Source organism: Chelonia mydas, chromosome 24 (assembly GCF_015237465.2).
Source record: "Chelonia mydas isolate rCheMyd1 chromosome 24, rCheMyd1.pri.v2, whole genome shotgun sequence".
Taxonomy (NCBI): Eukaryota; Metazoa; Chordata; order Testudines; family Cheloniidae; genus Chelonia; species Chelonia mydas.
The window spans coordinates 17,521,756-17,536,698 of record NC_051264.2 but is presented as its reverse complement, the minus strand read 5'-3'; the positions used below and the strand labels follow the sequence as shown (position 1 = coordinate 17,536,698).

Here is a 14,943-nt window from a genome sequence, read left to right as displayed (position 1 = left end):
CCTAAGGTACAAACTATTTTACCTTTTGCCCTTGGACTTTCGCTGCCACCACCAAACGTGTAACCGGTATTATTATTATTATTATTAGGAAAGAGTCCGTTTGGAAACATCTTTCCCCCCCCAGAAATCCTTTCAAACATTACCCCCCCTTTCTGGGGAAGGTTTGATAAAAATCCTCACCAATTTGCATAGGTGAACACAGACCCAAACCCTTGAATCTTAAGAACAATGAAAAAACATTCAGTTTCTTAAAAGAAGAATTTTAATAGAAGAAAAAGTAAAAAAGAATCACTGGTAAAAAAAGAATCACCTCTGTAAAATCAGGATGGTAAATACCTTACAGGGTAATTAGATTCAAAACATAGAGAATCCTTCTAGGCAAAACCTTAAGTTACAAAAAGACACAAAAACAGGAATATCCATTCCATTCAGCACAGCTTATTTTCTCAGCCATTTAAAGAAAACAGAATCTAACGCATATCTAGCTAGATTACTTACTAAGTTCTAAGACTCCATTCTTGTTCTGTCCCCGGCAAAAGCATGACACAGACAGAGAGAGGCTTTGTTTCTCCATCCCCCCAGCTTTTGAAAGTATCTTGTCTCCTCATTAGTCATTGTGGTCAGGTGCCAGCGAGGTTATCCTAGCTTCTTAACCCTTTACAGGTGAAAGGGTTTTTCCTCTGGCCAGGAGGGATTTTAAAGGTGTTTACCCTTCCCTTTATATTTATGACAACAGGTTATGGCCTGAAGATGCCCGGCCTTAGGGAGAGTTGAAAACTTGGCATCCCATTTGTTTCTAGATTCCTGATCGTTCTAAATCCTAATGGGTTCCAGGTATCTCACTGTTCAAACACCCTGCAGTGTCCCTGGATTCTAGATTCCCTGCTCTCTCCAGCAGTCCACACATTCTAGGTCCCTCAATTTTTTCAAACTCAATGGGTCATCAATGGCACTTTTGTAGTGGTAATCAGGGTGGCTCATTTCAAACAGTTAACAAGAAGGTGTGAGGAACAGTAGGGGCAAATTAGCATGCGGAAATTAGTTTTTTGGGTTTTTTTAGTTCTTGTAGTGACTCATCCACTCCCGGTCTTTATTCAGGCCTAGTGTGATGGTGTCCAGTTTGCAAATTAATTCCAGTTCTGCAGTTTCTCTTTGAAGTCTTTTTTTGAAGTTTTTTTGTTGAAGGATTGCCACTTTTAAATCTCTTATTGAGTGTCCAGGGAGGCTTGCTGGTTTTTGAATGTTAGAATTCTTGACATGTGATTTGTGTCCAGTTTATTCTTTTGCATAGAGACTGTCTGGTTTGGCCAATGTACATGGCAGAGGGGCATTGCTGGCACATGATGGCATATATCACATTGGTAGATGTGCAGATGTTCACCATCACATTAGGCCTGAATAAAGACTGGGAGTGGATGAGTCACTACAAGAAATATATCTTCCCATTTTTTTTTACACTCCCTGCACCTGGTGAAGTGGGTTTTAGCCCACGAAAGCTTATGCCCAAATATATTTGTTAGTCTTTCAGGTGCCACAAGTACTCCTCGTTGTTTTTGCTAATACAGACTAACACGGCTACCACTCTGAAACCTATATTATAGAAGAATCTGTATATTACAATAGCGGCATCTAGCTCTTCTCCAGTACTTCTAATCAGTAGATCTCAAAGAACTTTAGCAAGGAGATCAGTAGCACTCTTCCAGTTTTTACAAATGGGGAAACTGAGACACAGAGTGGGGAAGTTTCTTGGCCAAGGTCACCCAGCAGAACCTTCGGTCCATCCAGTGGCACAACCGGGAGAAATCCATGCCTGCTGTGTCCCACCCCAGGTCTCTATCCATGCATCTCCTTAGATTGTGAGCTCTGGGGGACAGGGACTGTCTTTTTGCTGTGTGATTATAAAGCGACTAGCACAGTGGGGTCCTGGGCCAGAACTGGGGCTCCCAGCTGTACCGAAATAAAAAATAATAATAATTAATCATTCCCAGGCGTTCCTTGAACTACATAAATTCTGTGAGTTTTGTGGGGCAACTCAGACATAATTTACAAACACCACGTGACACGCTCACTGGGATATTTCGTGTGAGGAATCTCTGGCTTAGCTTAACAGCAGCTGGTAAGGAGAGCAAGCCCGCAGAACGAAGAGCGGCTCCAAAGAAACCCCCTGCCCGTGAACATTCAGGGTGGTGAAGAGGTAACGTCCAAGCTAGTAACTGAGGTGCTGTATGGAATGTGGGTGATCACTTCTAATATTATGGATACCGATATTACAAATGTGCATGAATCAGACCACATGTGCCATGGAAGGTATCAGTGGAAAAGGAATGATTTGCTAAATATGGTAAGCTTGTTTATATGTATGTGTCATTTTTGAATTATGAGTTATAAATATGTGTGGTATATTGATAGCTCCAACTCGTGCTGTGTCTCTCGGTGTAACCCCCAGACGTTGGCATTAGCACCGTCTAGTCCGTTCAATCCGCTGTACGGTAAACACATTGAGAGAAGCCGGGGGTACGCCTCTGAGTCAGCAGGACTTGTAGGAACATGCCTGTTGGCAGGGGACTCCGAGAGCTTCTCCATACCCCCAGGCTGGGAACTTGTGTTTGGGACAGAGGATGTACCCAGGATATAAGAAGGCAGCTGCATCTTCTCCATTTTCTCTTCAATCCTGCTTCCGACCTCTGGAGTAACTTCTCTGCAAACTGCAGCTCTGAACACAGGACTGAATGACCCATCCAAGCTTTGGTTGTGTTCCAGAGGGACTTGACAAGCAAGGAAACTCACCAATGCCTTATAGAGGTATAAAAGAAAGAATCAAAATCACTGTCTGCCGGTGTAAGGGCCTTTTCTCCCTGCGACAGTCTGAGGCCCTGTTCTTAGGCTAAGGCCTTTGGCTAAGCAGCAGGGGCAGCCCCAAGCTGGGAAGCGACCGGTCACCTCCTCACATCCCAAACTAGTCAAGCTGGGGCTGTTCGGAAGGGGATCCGATCTATCACCTCCAGAGAAAGGGAAGAGCCTAGAAGATGTAAAAGGAAATTTAGGTTGATAGTTTTCTGTCTGGTAAGAACTCCCACTTTGCTGTTATTTATTTGCACGGTCTCTGTCTGGTTCTGTGATTGTTTCTGTCTGCTGTATAATTAATTTTGCTGGGTGTAAACTAATTAAGGTGGTGGGATATAAATGGTTAGCTAATTATGTTACCATATGTTAGGATTGGTTAGTTAAATTTCAGTAGAATGATTGGTTAAGGTATAACTAAGAATATTACTAAATAAATTAGGGGCAAACAGGAAGTAAGTTGGGATTCGAAAATAAGGAAAAAGGAACTTGGATTTAAGCTTGTTGGAAGTTCACCCCAATAAACATCGAATTGTTTGCACCTTCGGACTTCGGGTACTGTTCCTCTCTGTTCATGAGAGAAGGACCAGGGAAGTGGGAGAGTGAAGGAATAAGCTCTCTAACAATGATTATTACTTACTATACTTTATTTCAGGTAGTTCTGGAAGCCCCAGTCCTGGCCCCGGGCCCTGCTGTGCAAGGTTCTGTACAAACACAGAGCAAAAAGGGAGTCCCTTCACAAGAAAGCTCACTGTCTAGGGAGGCAGGGTAGATCACAACCAGGGCTGGGTCTCAGGAGGCTTTGGTACTATTCCTGGCTCTGCCACTGGCCATCTGGGTGATTTTGGCCCAGTCACTTCCACACTCCGTGCCTCAGTTTCCCCATTTATAATAACCAGGAGACTGCTACTGACCTCCTTGGTAAAATACTTTGAGATCTACTGAGGACAGGCACTAGAGAAGAGCTAGATAATGCTATTATAATACACAGATTCTCCTATAATACACTACGCCAAATGGATTTTAAACCATTAGAAAATCTAGAACCCCCATGAGATTTTTAGCTCCAGCAAAGAATCTGGAACCTCTTGGATTCTATATGGTTTGAAAACACTCTAAAATCCACTTGAGTCCTAGAACCAATCATGAATCCGGAACTCACAGACCTTATTGAGTGTGAACACACTGACAGACATAAAACAAAGATTCCAGAGCCAGCCACTGATGCAGATCCCATGAGAATCAGTTAGGTTCGAACACATTGAGAGACCTAAAACAAATGAGATTCTGGAACCAGCTAGTGATCTGGAACCCCTGAACACACACTGAGTTTCACAACATAGAAAGACCAAGAACAAATGAGGTTCTAGAGGTGGACAATAATCTAGATTCTTTAAAGACCTATTGATGTTGAAAAGATTGAGAGACCTAGAACACATGGGATTCTGCAGATGACAAGGAACCTGGAATCCCAAGGACACTGCTCCGTTTAAAAATATTGAAATACCGGGAACCCATCACATTTTAGTTCAATCAGGGATGAAGGAACAGGTGGGATGACAAGTTTCCAATGTTCTCTTACTCCAGGTACTTTCAGTCCATCTCCAGTTCTGGTCCCTCAACTTCTGTCCCTTGTTTCCCACTGGGCTCAGGTGCTTCCCTGCCGAGATCATCAATGAAAGCTGCCTTGACCAGAGTCATGAGGGACATCCTGAGCACCTGCCAGAACATCTCCCCCACAAAGATGTAGAGGACGGGGATACAGCAAGTGTTGAAACACGTCAGAAGGGTGTAAATAAGCAGGAAGGTGCTCGTGAATGACACCAGCAACGCATTCTCGTAGAGCAGCAGGCTGTGGCAGAGGTGGTAGGGCAGCCAGCAGACAAAGATGACACCACGGCAGTTACCATGACTTTGAAAGGCTTCCTGCTCCGCGTCAGCCCCCTCTTCTTCATCTACAGCCCCGTCCAGCCATGGCATCCCATGTTTGTGCAGAGGGGCAGCAGGAAGCCTATCAGGAACTGCACCCTGAACAGAACAAGATGGAGAAGTGTCCTCCAGGCCTGCGTCTCGGCTCTGTCCCCCTCCCCAGAGAAGGTGTAACTATTCGTGCAGACAACCCTGATCCGTCCATCTCCAGGAGCTCACGGAAACCCAGTTAGGGAGCACTGAGGGTGAAGGAGACCAGCTGCGAACAGCTTCGTGACCTGGGCCACGCTGCGGTGATGCCGGGACCCAACAGGGCGGCAGGGGAGAGTGCAGTGGTCCAGGCTGGTGAGGGTGAGGAGGAAGATGCAGAGAACATGCCCAGGGAGAGGCAGCCGTTGAGTTCATACATGGCCATGCCGAAGACCCAGTGGAAACCCAGACAGAGATAGACGCGAACAGAGTTATAAAGCAGGACGTGAGCAGGTAGGTGAGCACCAGATGGAAGGAGAAGAGGAAGGTCACCATCATCCTCAACCTCAGCTCCGGAACTCACAGGCAGAGCCCACAGCCTGCCACCCGGACCAAGGGGTGCCACACGGAGTTGCAACTTGACTTCCCTTCCCGACCAGCTGGGGGTTGCTCCCATTGGCTGCTGGGCTAGCTGGGAAGGTGGAGGAGTAGTGAGGGGCTGGGCTGCCTGGGAAGGCGGAGGGGCCGTGAGGGACCGGGCTGGGTGGGAATGTGGAGGGGCCATGATGGGGCGGGCCGGATGGAAAGGCGGAGGTGCTGTGCAGGGCTGGGAAGGCAGAGAGGCTGTGTGGGAGGTGTGGGAAGAACACAAAGGGGATTGGAGAAGAGGGAGAGAGAGACAGAATTGTTCCCTGATCTTTCACACTGGACCCTATCCCCTCCCGGAGCCATGGATAGAACCCCAGAGTCCTGGCTCCCACCCCACTCTCCCCGCTCCAGCTCACTAGATCCCACTCTTCACCCAGAACTGGGGATAGAACCCAGGAGTCCTGGCTCCCAGTCTCCCGCTCTCGCTATTAGATCCCACTCCCCTCAGAATTCAACCTTGGTCTTGTGTACCATGCTGTTGGGGGATGCTTTCCCAGTAGCTTTGGGTTCCCGTTGGGGGGTCTCAGGGTCCCAGCTGAGGATGGGGCCTGTGTAACGAACACCCCGGGGGGGGCTGAGTGTGACTGAGATTTAATATAGAACAGGAAGGGGCAGCATTTCACAGGAGTTGTCTCACCCAGGGACGTACCCACAACATGTAGATAACACAGGACCCCTCATGAATATTGACCTGCTCTAACCACTAGACCCCCCCATCCAAGAACCGAGGACAGAACCCAGGAGTCCGATCTCCCAGTGCCCCCTGCCCCCACTCCAAACCACTAGACCCCCCCCACTCCTCGGCTGGGAGTTGTATCATTTGTGACTCAGCATTTGTTCTGAGCTAACAGCGCTGGGTTATCTCTGGATCGTGGTGCAGCCGGTATCAGGAAAGGACTTGTGCCAAATACAGGCCCTTCCTCTTCTCAGGGGCACGCCTCAATAGAAGAGCTTCTGGCCAAGCATCTAGTTCATTACAGCAGGGGGGCTGGGAGCCAGGACTCCTGCCTTCTATGCCAGGCTCTGGGAGGAAGTGGGGGCCAGTTTTAAAGCAGTGGCTGTTGTTTAGGTGATTTCGCTGCTAAGACAGTGATGGATGATCATTTCCGTTCACGGTTTGCAGCTTGTGGATCTCAGGGAGTAGGTGGGGGTGGAGCACGTAGAAGACACAGAGTTAAGGGGAGTGAACTCAACACACAGGGGAGGGCTCCGGCGTGCTGGGGACAGACTCACGGACGCTTTGCTGGGCAAACCCACGCCATCCAAGTTTCTCTCTGCGCTGGGTCCTGCGTTCCCCAGGTGAGTCGAGACGATAGGCAGAGGCCCCTCGTTGGGTCTGAAGGGAAATTTCCTTTCTAAAGCCACCTAGAAGCCACAGAAATTTGCCACTGTCAAGGAAAACCAGGAGGACTCCCTGCCACTGGGTATGAGCAGGGTTAGGCTGTGAAACTCCCTGCCACTGGGTGTCAGTGGGGTTAGCCCAATAAACTCCCTGCCACTGGGTATGAGCAGGGTTAGGCTGGTTCTGGCTGCTGCTCTGCCCCCGGCCCAGCTCGGGCTGCTGCTGCTGTCCCCTTAGCTCTGCCCTGCCTCAGCTCCAGGTTAAACGGAAATCAGGTGTTTTCAACTCAAACTTTTTCACAGCAAGGGCCCCTGCATTGCTCCTAAATTTCAAGTTTTGTAACCCCCTTCCCCCCAAAAAAACCCAAAACAATTTTATTTTTTTTCTGTTTTCAGCAGTTTTGGGCCACGTTCTTTTAATTTCTTGGCTGAAAATTGTCATATATTCAAAGATCTGGACGAAAAATTGCCCAGGTTTGAGTCCAAAGATTTTGGCAGGTTTGGGCTAAAGATTGCTTAATTTTTGTCCCAACTCATTTGGTTTTCAGCTGAAAATTGCTCAGCTTCCAGAACATTTTGGCTGAAAATAGTTGGGACTGCAAACGTTTCTCAGGGTTTGACTTTTTTCAGCTTAAAGGTGGTTTGCTTTTGGCAGTTTCTGGGCCAAAAATTGTTCAGTTTTTAGCCAGAAACATGACATTTTTCACCTTTTTTTTGCTGAAAATTGTTTGGGTTTTGATAGTTTGGCCTCAAAACATTGTTGGGTTTAGGCTGAAAATGATTCACTTTTTGGCCAATCATTGTTCCCTTTGTAACAGTTCGTAGCCAAACCGTATCCCGGCTTTAGCGCTTTTCAACCAACGTTATTGTCTTTCTTCAGCTGAACAATTTTCATTTTCCGGCTGAATTTTTTTTAACCTGCAATTTTCCGCCAACGGTTTTGTGATTTTCAGATTTTTGAGGTTTTCGGGGCGGCTGGGCGTGTGTGGTTCTGATATAATCTGACATTTACTCTGGGACTGGGAGCGGTAATCCAGTTCTACTCTTGCATAACCTTGGTGACACAGTGTGAGGAAGCTGGGGGCGGGCTGATGGACAGAAGGAAGAAACACAGAGGCAAAGCTCAAATTACAACCAATTTGAAACCAGAGCTGCTGTCAAGGTCATGAGGAAGGTGATGGGAACCCCTGGAATGACTTTGCCGGCCTGGTAGAAACTCAACTGCATTGCAGGGCCCTGGCTGTTCTTCATGCGGAGGTTCCTCTGTTCCGTTCTGCATTTAAATGGGGCTTAAATTGAGTGTCAATGGGATGAATAAGGAAAAGGAACAAAAACACCCTCAGAGCTTTGGCCCTTATGCCCAAATGTACCAGGAACTTTGCAAAGGTTATTACGAGATCTGGTGGAGGGGGGCAATATTGTTATAACGTATGCAATGAAAAGGAGAGACAGGCCCTGTGACTTTCCCAGGGACACAGAGTGATTGGAGGAGCTGAAAAGGGAACCCAGGCTCCTAGCCCTGCTGTAACCCATGAGATCCTGCTTCCGCCTAAGAGCGGGGCCTAGAACCCAGGAGTCCTGACGCGCAGGCCTTTGCTTTAATCCACCAGACCACACAGCTGGCGGCAGAATATGGAAGTCCAGCCACCCAGGCCCCCTGCTTTACCTTAGTAGCCACCACTCTCCTCCCAGAGCTGGAGAGAGAACCCAGGAATCCTGGCAACCAGTTTTAACTACTAGCCTCCCCCTCACCCCCATACGGAACCCAGGAGTCCTGACCGGCTGGCCTCCTTCCTCCTGCATTAACTAGACCCCACGTTCTTATGGAACCCAGATTTCCAAGGCCCACCCAACCCTACTCCACTGTGCCCTGCTTCCACTCTATAGAACCCAGGCATCCTGCTTCTCCCAAGGACAGGACCCAGAAGTCCGGCTGCTCTGTACCTTGCGTGACACTCTGCCCACGTTGCCACCCCAAGCCTCTTAAGGGGAGTTGAATCATAGAATCCTAGAATATCAGGGTTGGAAGGGACCTCAGGAGGTATCTAGTCCAACCCCCTGCTCAAAGCAGAACCGATCCCCAATTAAATCATCCCAGCCAGGGCTTTGTCAAGCCTGATCTTAAAAACCTCTAAGGATGGAGATTCCACCATCTCCCTAGGTAACGCATTCCAGTGTTTCACCTCCCTCCTAGTGAAAAAGTTTTTCCTAATCTCCAACCTAAACCTCCCCCACTGCAACTTGAGACCATTACTCCTTGTTCTGTCATCAGCTGCCACTGAGAACAGTCTAGATCCATCCTCTTTGGAACCCCCTTTCAGGGAGCTGAAAGCAGCTATCAAATCCCCCCTCGTTCTTCTCTTCCGCAGAGTTGGTTTCACTCATTCCTGTAATTCGATTTCCTAACAGGAAGAGAGGAGAATTTCTCCGTGTGCACAAATGTCTAAAGGATGGGAAGGGTGTCACGGAGTGTGGGGTAGTCCGGGCCCTGCACCCCTCTTCCTGGGATTCACCGTGACTCTCAGCCGGCCAGTAAAACAGAAGGTTTATTGGACAACAGGAACACAGTCCAAAACAGAGCTTGTAGGTCCAACCAGGACCTCTCAGTCAAGTCCTTCTGGGGGAGCAGGGAACTTAGACCCCAGCCCTGGGGTTCCCTGCGTTCCTCCACCCAGCACAAAACTGAAACCAACCCCCCCTCAGCAGGCTCCCTCCTGCAGCCTCTGTCCACATTCCGGGGCAGAGGTGTTACTTCCCCCTTCCCCTCCCGGCTCAGGTTACCTGCTCTCAGGTCTCCCATCCCCAGTGAAACTCCCCTGCCACATTCCCAGGTCAACACTCCCCCCTCCCTGCTGCTTCACGCAGGGCCAGTGAGAAGAATAGAAATGTATATACTCTACCTGATGGTTTCTATATTACATCACAGCACGTACCTGAGCCCTTCTGTATAAAGAGAAAGAGAGACAGGGACAGCCCAGAGCGAGAGACGGGTACAGCTTTCCCACTCTGCAGAGTTAGCCACCGGCTTCACCCCACGGAAAATTTTTTCTAAGGAGCGTTTGGGTAAGTGATACACCTCCAGTCTGTTGATGCTGAAACCACTAGACCCCACTCCCCTGCCCAAGCCAGGATAGAACACGGGAGACCTGGCTGCTAGCCCCACTCCTCCACCATATGAATGCTGATGAAGGCGAGAGCCAGCGTGCAAACGGGGTAACTGACAGCTGCAGCGGGGTCGTATCAAGGGAGAAGAACCGTTCAGCTCCAGTTCTCTACCCAGCGAGTGCAAACAGCTACCTGAGACTGAGGGGTGGGGTGAGGGGAGAGAGCCGCCCGCTGCCGCGCCGGAGAGGGGACTCGCTGACTCCCGTGTAAACTCCTGGACTCCTTCTGCCGGGAGCAGGGAAATCAGCTCCGCCCTGGCACAACAGAGCATGAGGGTGGCGGAGAGTGGGGAAACGGAGGCAGCTGCAGAGCACTGGCAATGCTGTGACACCCTGCAAGGGTGGGAAGCCCCCAGCACAGTGCAGGGGGACAGGGGGGCAGAGGTAGCTGCCACTAGGAGGGAGGGGGAATGTCTCCCCCCAGCCTATGGTAACCTGGAACCCCCCAATGAGCTTCTGTGCATCCAGATCTCCCACTGAGCTGCCCACACCCAGATTGCCCCACAGCGAACTCTCTTACCCCCACCTGGATCCCCCCACACTAGGTCCCTCTGCACGTGGATCCTGCTGCTGGGCTGAGCCTGCTCACCCACACCTGGGGCGCCTGGCACAGGGGGGCAGGGCCCCAGGGTGTTGCTGGGACAGGCCTGGCCCTTGCATTGTGTCAGGGTCGGGTGCAGCCTCACTGCCGAGTCCCTGTCCCGGGGTGGGGTGGGGGGAGGCTGCAGGGATCTCCCACCTCCATGCAACCAGTGGCCTGTGCTCCCCACTGCCATGTTGGAGCCTCCACATTTATTTATTGGACAAATAAAATTTGCAGAATTTTAAACTATTACACGCAGAATTTTTAATTTTTTGGTGCAGAATCCCCTCAGGAATATGGGGTGCTGTGCAGCTGTGATAGTGGGCTGTGAGGAAAGTGGGGGGCAGTGGGGAGATCTATGGGCAGGGGGCGCTGGGCATAAGGGTGGGCACTGGGCAGGGGGGCGGTGTGGTGCGGGCCCACCCTCAAGGGGAAGGGTCATGCTGGCAGCACAGGGCTGGGCAGGCCAGTGTGCATCTGGCAGCTGCAGATTTGTAAACAGTGCCCTCCTGCTGGGCTGTGTGGAGCGGGGCTGCTCCCGCTGCGCTGGGCCTCATTGCCTCCAGCCCGCCCTTCACTCTCGAGACTGACCATCCCGCCCCCCTTGCACCTTGCCCCATGGGGGCCCACAAATATGTATGGTGCTGGGCCCACAAAAACTTAATCCAGCCCTGCCTGTGAATGATACTGGACATTGTGTATGGAGGACCGTTTGCAATAGCAAGATATCACTTTAAGAGTGGGTGAATGGGGGAGTAGGGTTTCCTGGCCTGCTGGCAGTCTTGGGGGCTCTGCGGGGAAGTGTGGGACTGGAGGCAGTCTGGAAAGAACCAGCCTAGAACAAGGTGGGCAAGTTGTCTCTTGGTGCCGTAGGGAGCAGCCTGCTTTGTCTCACTCTGTTGAAGGAGCAGCCTGCTTTGTCTCCCCCTTTTTTGTGTTCTTGTGTGTGATTGTTCTGGATTCCCAGAAAAAGAGTCACCTTAAACCACAACCTTCCAGCAGGAGCATTTCAGGTTTGTCTCTGACTTCTCCTGCTGGGTGCCACAAACATACCAGCCGCCAAGGGCTCAGTGCTGTGGCTACCCCAGAGCTGTGGCAAATAGCTCCGTGGTTCCACCCACCCTGTCAGCTGGATTGTGCATGTAGAATCCTTCATCTGAACTCATTTCAGCCCCCAACTTGAGTTTCGAGTGCTGCTTAGTTGATGGTGAGTCCCTCCATCATAACAAAAGGCCAAGTACAGTTCCGCTGTCCTTGAGTCACATAATCAGGATAATAACAGTTTATTCCTGCCCCAATAACAGAGAAACTGGGGCTCCTACAGCAGCCAAAGTGACCATCTAGGCGGGGTGGGTGTGCGTATGCAAATGAGATCAGCCCCTGAAGTTCTTTTCCACAACCCACCAAGACTCACCACCAGATGTCAGGGTAGAGCTCATCCTGACTCTGCTTACATCCTCCCCCCAGCCGAGAATTTGTCGTCCCAACCAATCACACTCCCTATTATACCAATTCACTGGTTCCCTCCAAAGGGCCTCAGAAAGCCCACTTCAGCTTTCACAAGCCTGTGTGCTAAGTGTGTTGGCTCCTCACTAGTCACCCCAGGTGCCTCCTAAGTTAACCGTTTTACTGGTCTTATTACCCTGTCTCATCTATTGGAATTTTTGTTGCAGGGGTAGGCAGGAAATCTTCTTGAGCGATGGATGGAGAGGTTTCCTTTGAGGATCCCTCAACTACTGGCATAGGCCTCTGCATCTCCGGTTCTGACCGTGGAAGGTCCAACGTGACTAGGGCCCCCTCCCCCTGGATGTCTCCACTGTCCAATAACCTGTGTGCATCATCACAGGGGGGTCCCATCAGTGGCACAGGGATGCCAGTAACGGGCCTAAATACCTCTGCCATGGGGTTTAGGGCGGAGGAGGGGGAGCTCTCTCTTGGTTCAGCTGATAGAGACTGAAATCTTGTCTCCATTCCAGGATACACCAGGGTTGCGTCTTCCTCCTCAGACTCACTCTTGGATGTGCTGAATAGGGGTAGGTTAGCTGCAGGGGGCCCGCTGTCCGTGTTGGATGGCGGCTTTGGTCTAGCACTTCTGTTCTGCCTGGCTGCCCTGTCGTGGCCCATCTCATTAGGGGTGCTTACCAATTCCCCCACAGGGAGCAAAAGGTTTCTGTGCACCGTCTTTATTTGCCCTGGACCATCTTCAGGTTTGATCTTGTAGACCGGCAGATCTTCAAGCTTTTCCATCACCAGGTAAGGTATTGCCTTCCATCCGTCAGCTATCTTGTGTTTGCCAGCAATACCCAAATTTCACAGCAGGACTCTGTCCCCCGGCTGGAGCTCCTGCGAACGCACTCTAGCATCATATCGATGTTTGTTGCGGTCTGTGTTCTTCCGAGCCGCAGAGGTAGCTAAGCGATAAGCATCCCGTAGCTGTTCTCTTAGTCGGGATACATATTGCTGATGAGTTTCATAGCTATCTCCATCCTCTGAAACACCAAAGCACAAATCTCTGGGTAATCTTGGTTCTCGCCCAAACATCAAGAGATATGGGGTGACTCCCATAGCATCGTTCTTCGTGGCATTGTAGGCATGCACCAGAAATGCGACACACTGGCTCCAGGCAGCCTTCTGCTCGGGTCGCAAAGTTCCCAACATATCTAATAGGGTTCGGTTGAACCTCTCTGGCTGAGGATCACCTTGGGGGTGATACGGCGTTGTCCTAGACTTCTTAATTCCTGCTATCTTCAGCACCTCCTTCAGAAGGTGGCTCTCAAAGTCCCGCCCCTGATCCGAATGTATCCGGGCTGGGAATCCATAGACTGAGAAATATTTGTCCCACAATACTCGAGCGACGGTGGTGGCCCTCTGATCACGTGTGGGGTATGCCTGTGCATACCGTGTAAAATGGTCAGTCACTACTCGAACGTTCCCAACATTCCTCTTGTCTGCCTCTACAGACAAGAAATCAATGCACACCAGCTCCAAAGGTTTGCTGCTGGTGATGTTCTTGAGATATGCAGCCCTCGTGGGCAGAGTTTTCCTTTGAACACATCGAGCGCAAGTCTCACATTTCCTGCGAACATCTTCAGCCATTTGGGGCCAATAGAACCTAATCAGTTCCAGGGTCCTCTCCATCCCTAAAAGCCCAAAGTCATCATGCAAGGCCCTCATGGCCAGGGCTCTGTACTCTCTTGGCAGCACTAGTTGTGCTCGTTGCTTTTGTAAAGGGGCGGTGGTCATTCGGTGTAGCACTCCCTGAATCAGTTTTAGTTTGGTCCATTCTCTCAATAGTAGTTTACCCTCCGGGTTAGGTGGGACAACCGCAGCTGGGCTTCGCCCCTCCCTTTTGGCAAGTAGTGTATCACGAATGTCAATATCTTGCCGCTGGGCTTCTTGCCAGTCAGCCGCATTGAGCATGGGCAAGGGAGATTGGTCCAATAGTTCACTGAAGCAGAAGGCATGCATTCAGGGGGCAGGCCCAAAGCTTCTGCAACACATCCCTGAAGGCTCTCTCGGGCCTCTGGCTCTCGGCGACTCACACTGCAAATAGCTCTCACTCCATCTGTGGGTATCACAGCAACTTCTGGTGCCTGCGGACGCCTGGACAAGGCATCTGCATCTACATTGCTTCTCCCTGATCAGTACTGAATGCTGAACTCATAGCTAGCCAAGGCAGCCACCCATCTCTGCCCTGTAGCATCCAGCTTAGCACTTGTTAACACATAAGTCAGTGGATTGTTGTCTGTCCACACCTGGAACTGAGCACCACACCAGTAGTTTCAAAATTTCTCAGTGTTGGCCCATTTCAAGGCCAAGAATTCCAGCTTGTGGGTGGGACAGCGAGTTTCACTATCAGACAATCCTCAGCTGGCAAAGACTACAGGTTTACATTTGCCTTCCACTTCCTGGTACAGGACGGCTCCCAGACCCTCCAAACTGGCATCAGTATGCAGGATAAATGGTTTGCTTGGGTCAGCAAAGACTAGGACTGGAGCATGAGTTAGGCAAGTAATGATTTCTCGAAAAGCCCTTTCACATCTCTCATCCCACCGTGGCCCAAATGGTTCAAAGGGGCCATAGTGTCTCTGCACAGGAGGCTTTGGGGACCTCCCCTTATTCTTGGTCTTAGATTTGTTCTTGCTGGACTGGTGTCCCCTGGTAAGATCGTTCAGAGGCTTTACAACCATAGCATAGTTTTTCACAAATCTGCGGTAGTAGCCACTAAATCCAAGAAAGGTCTTGAGTTCTCTGTAGTTACTTGGACGTGGCCATGTAGTGAGTGCTTCTATTTTATCAGGATCAGTACTCACACCCTCTTGGAACACGATGTGACCCACATACTTCACTGAGGTTCTGCAGAACTGGCATTTGTCAATTGAAAGCTTCAGACCATAATCCTCCAACCTATCAAGCTCTTTAAGAAGTCTTTCTTCATGCTCCTCTAAGGTTCTTCCAAACACAATC

At 50.2% G+C, this 14,943-nt stretch overlaps 1 pseudogene; it reads right to left on the bottom strand.

The window, feature by feature from the left end:
- Nucleotides 1-4,434: 4,434 nt before the first annotated feature.
- On the bottom strand, nt 4,435-5,298 carry LOC122463799 (annotated as a pseudogene).
- Between the last annotated feature and the right edge of the window lie 9,645 nt (nt 5,299-14,943).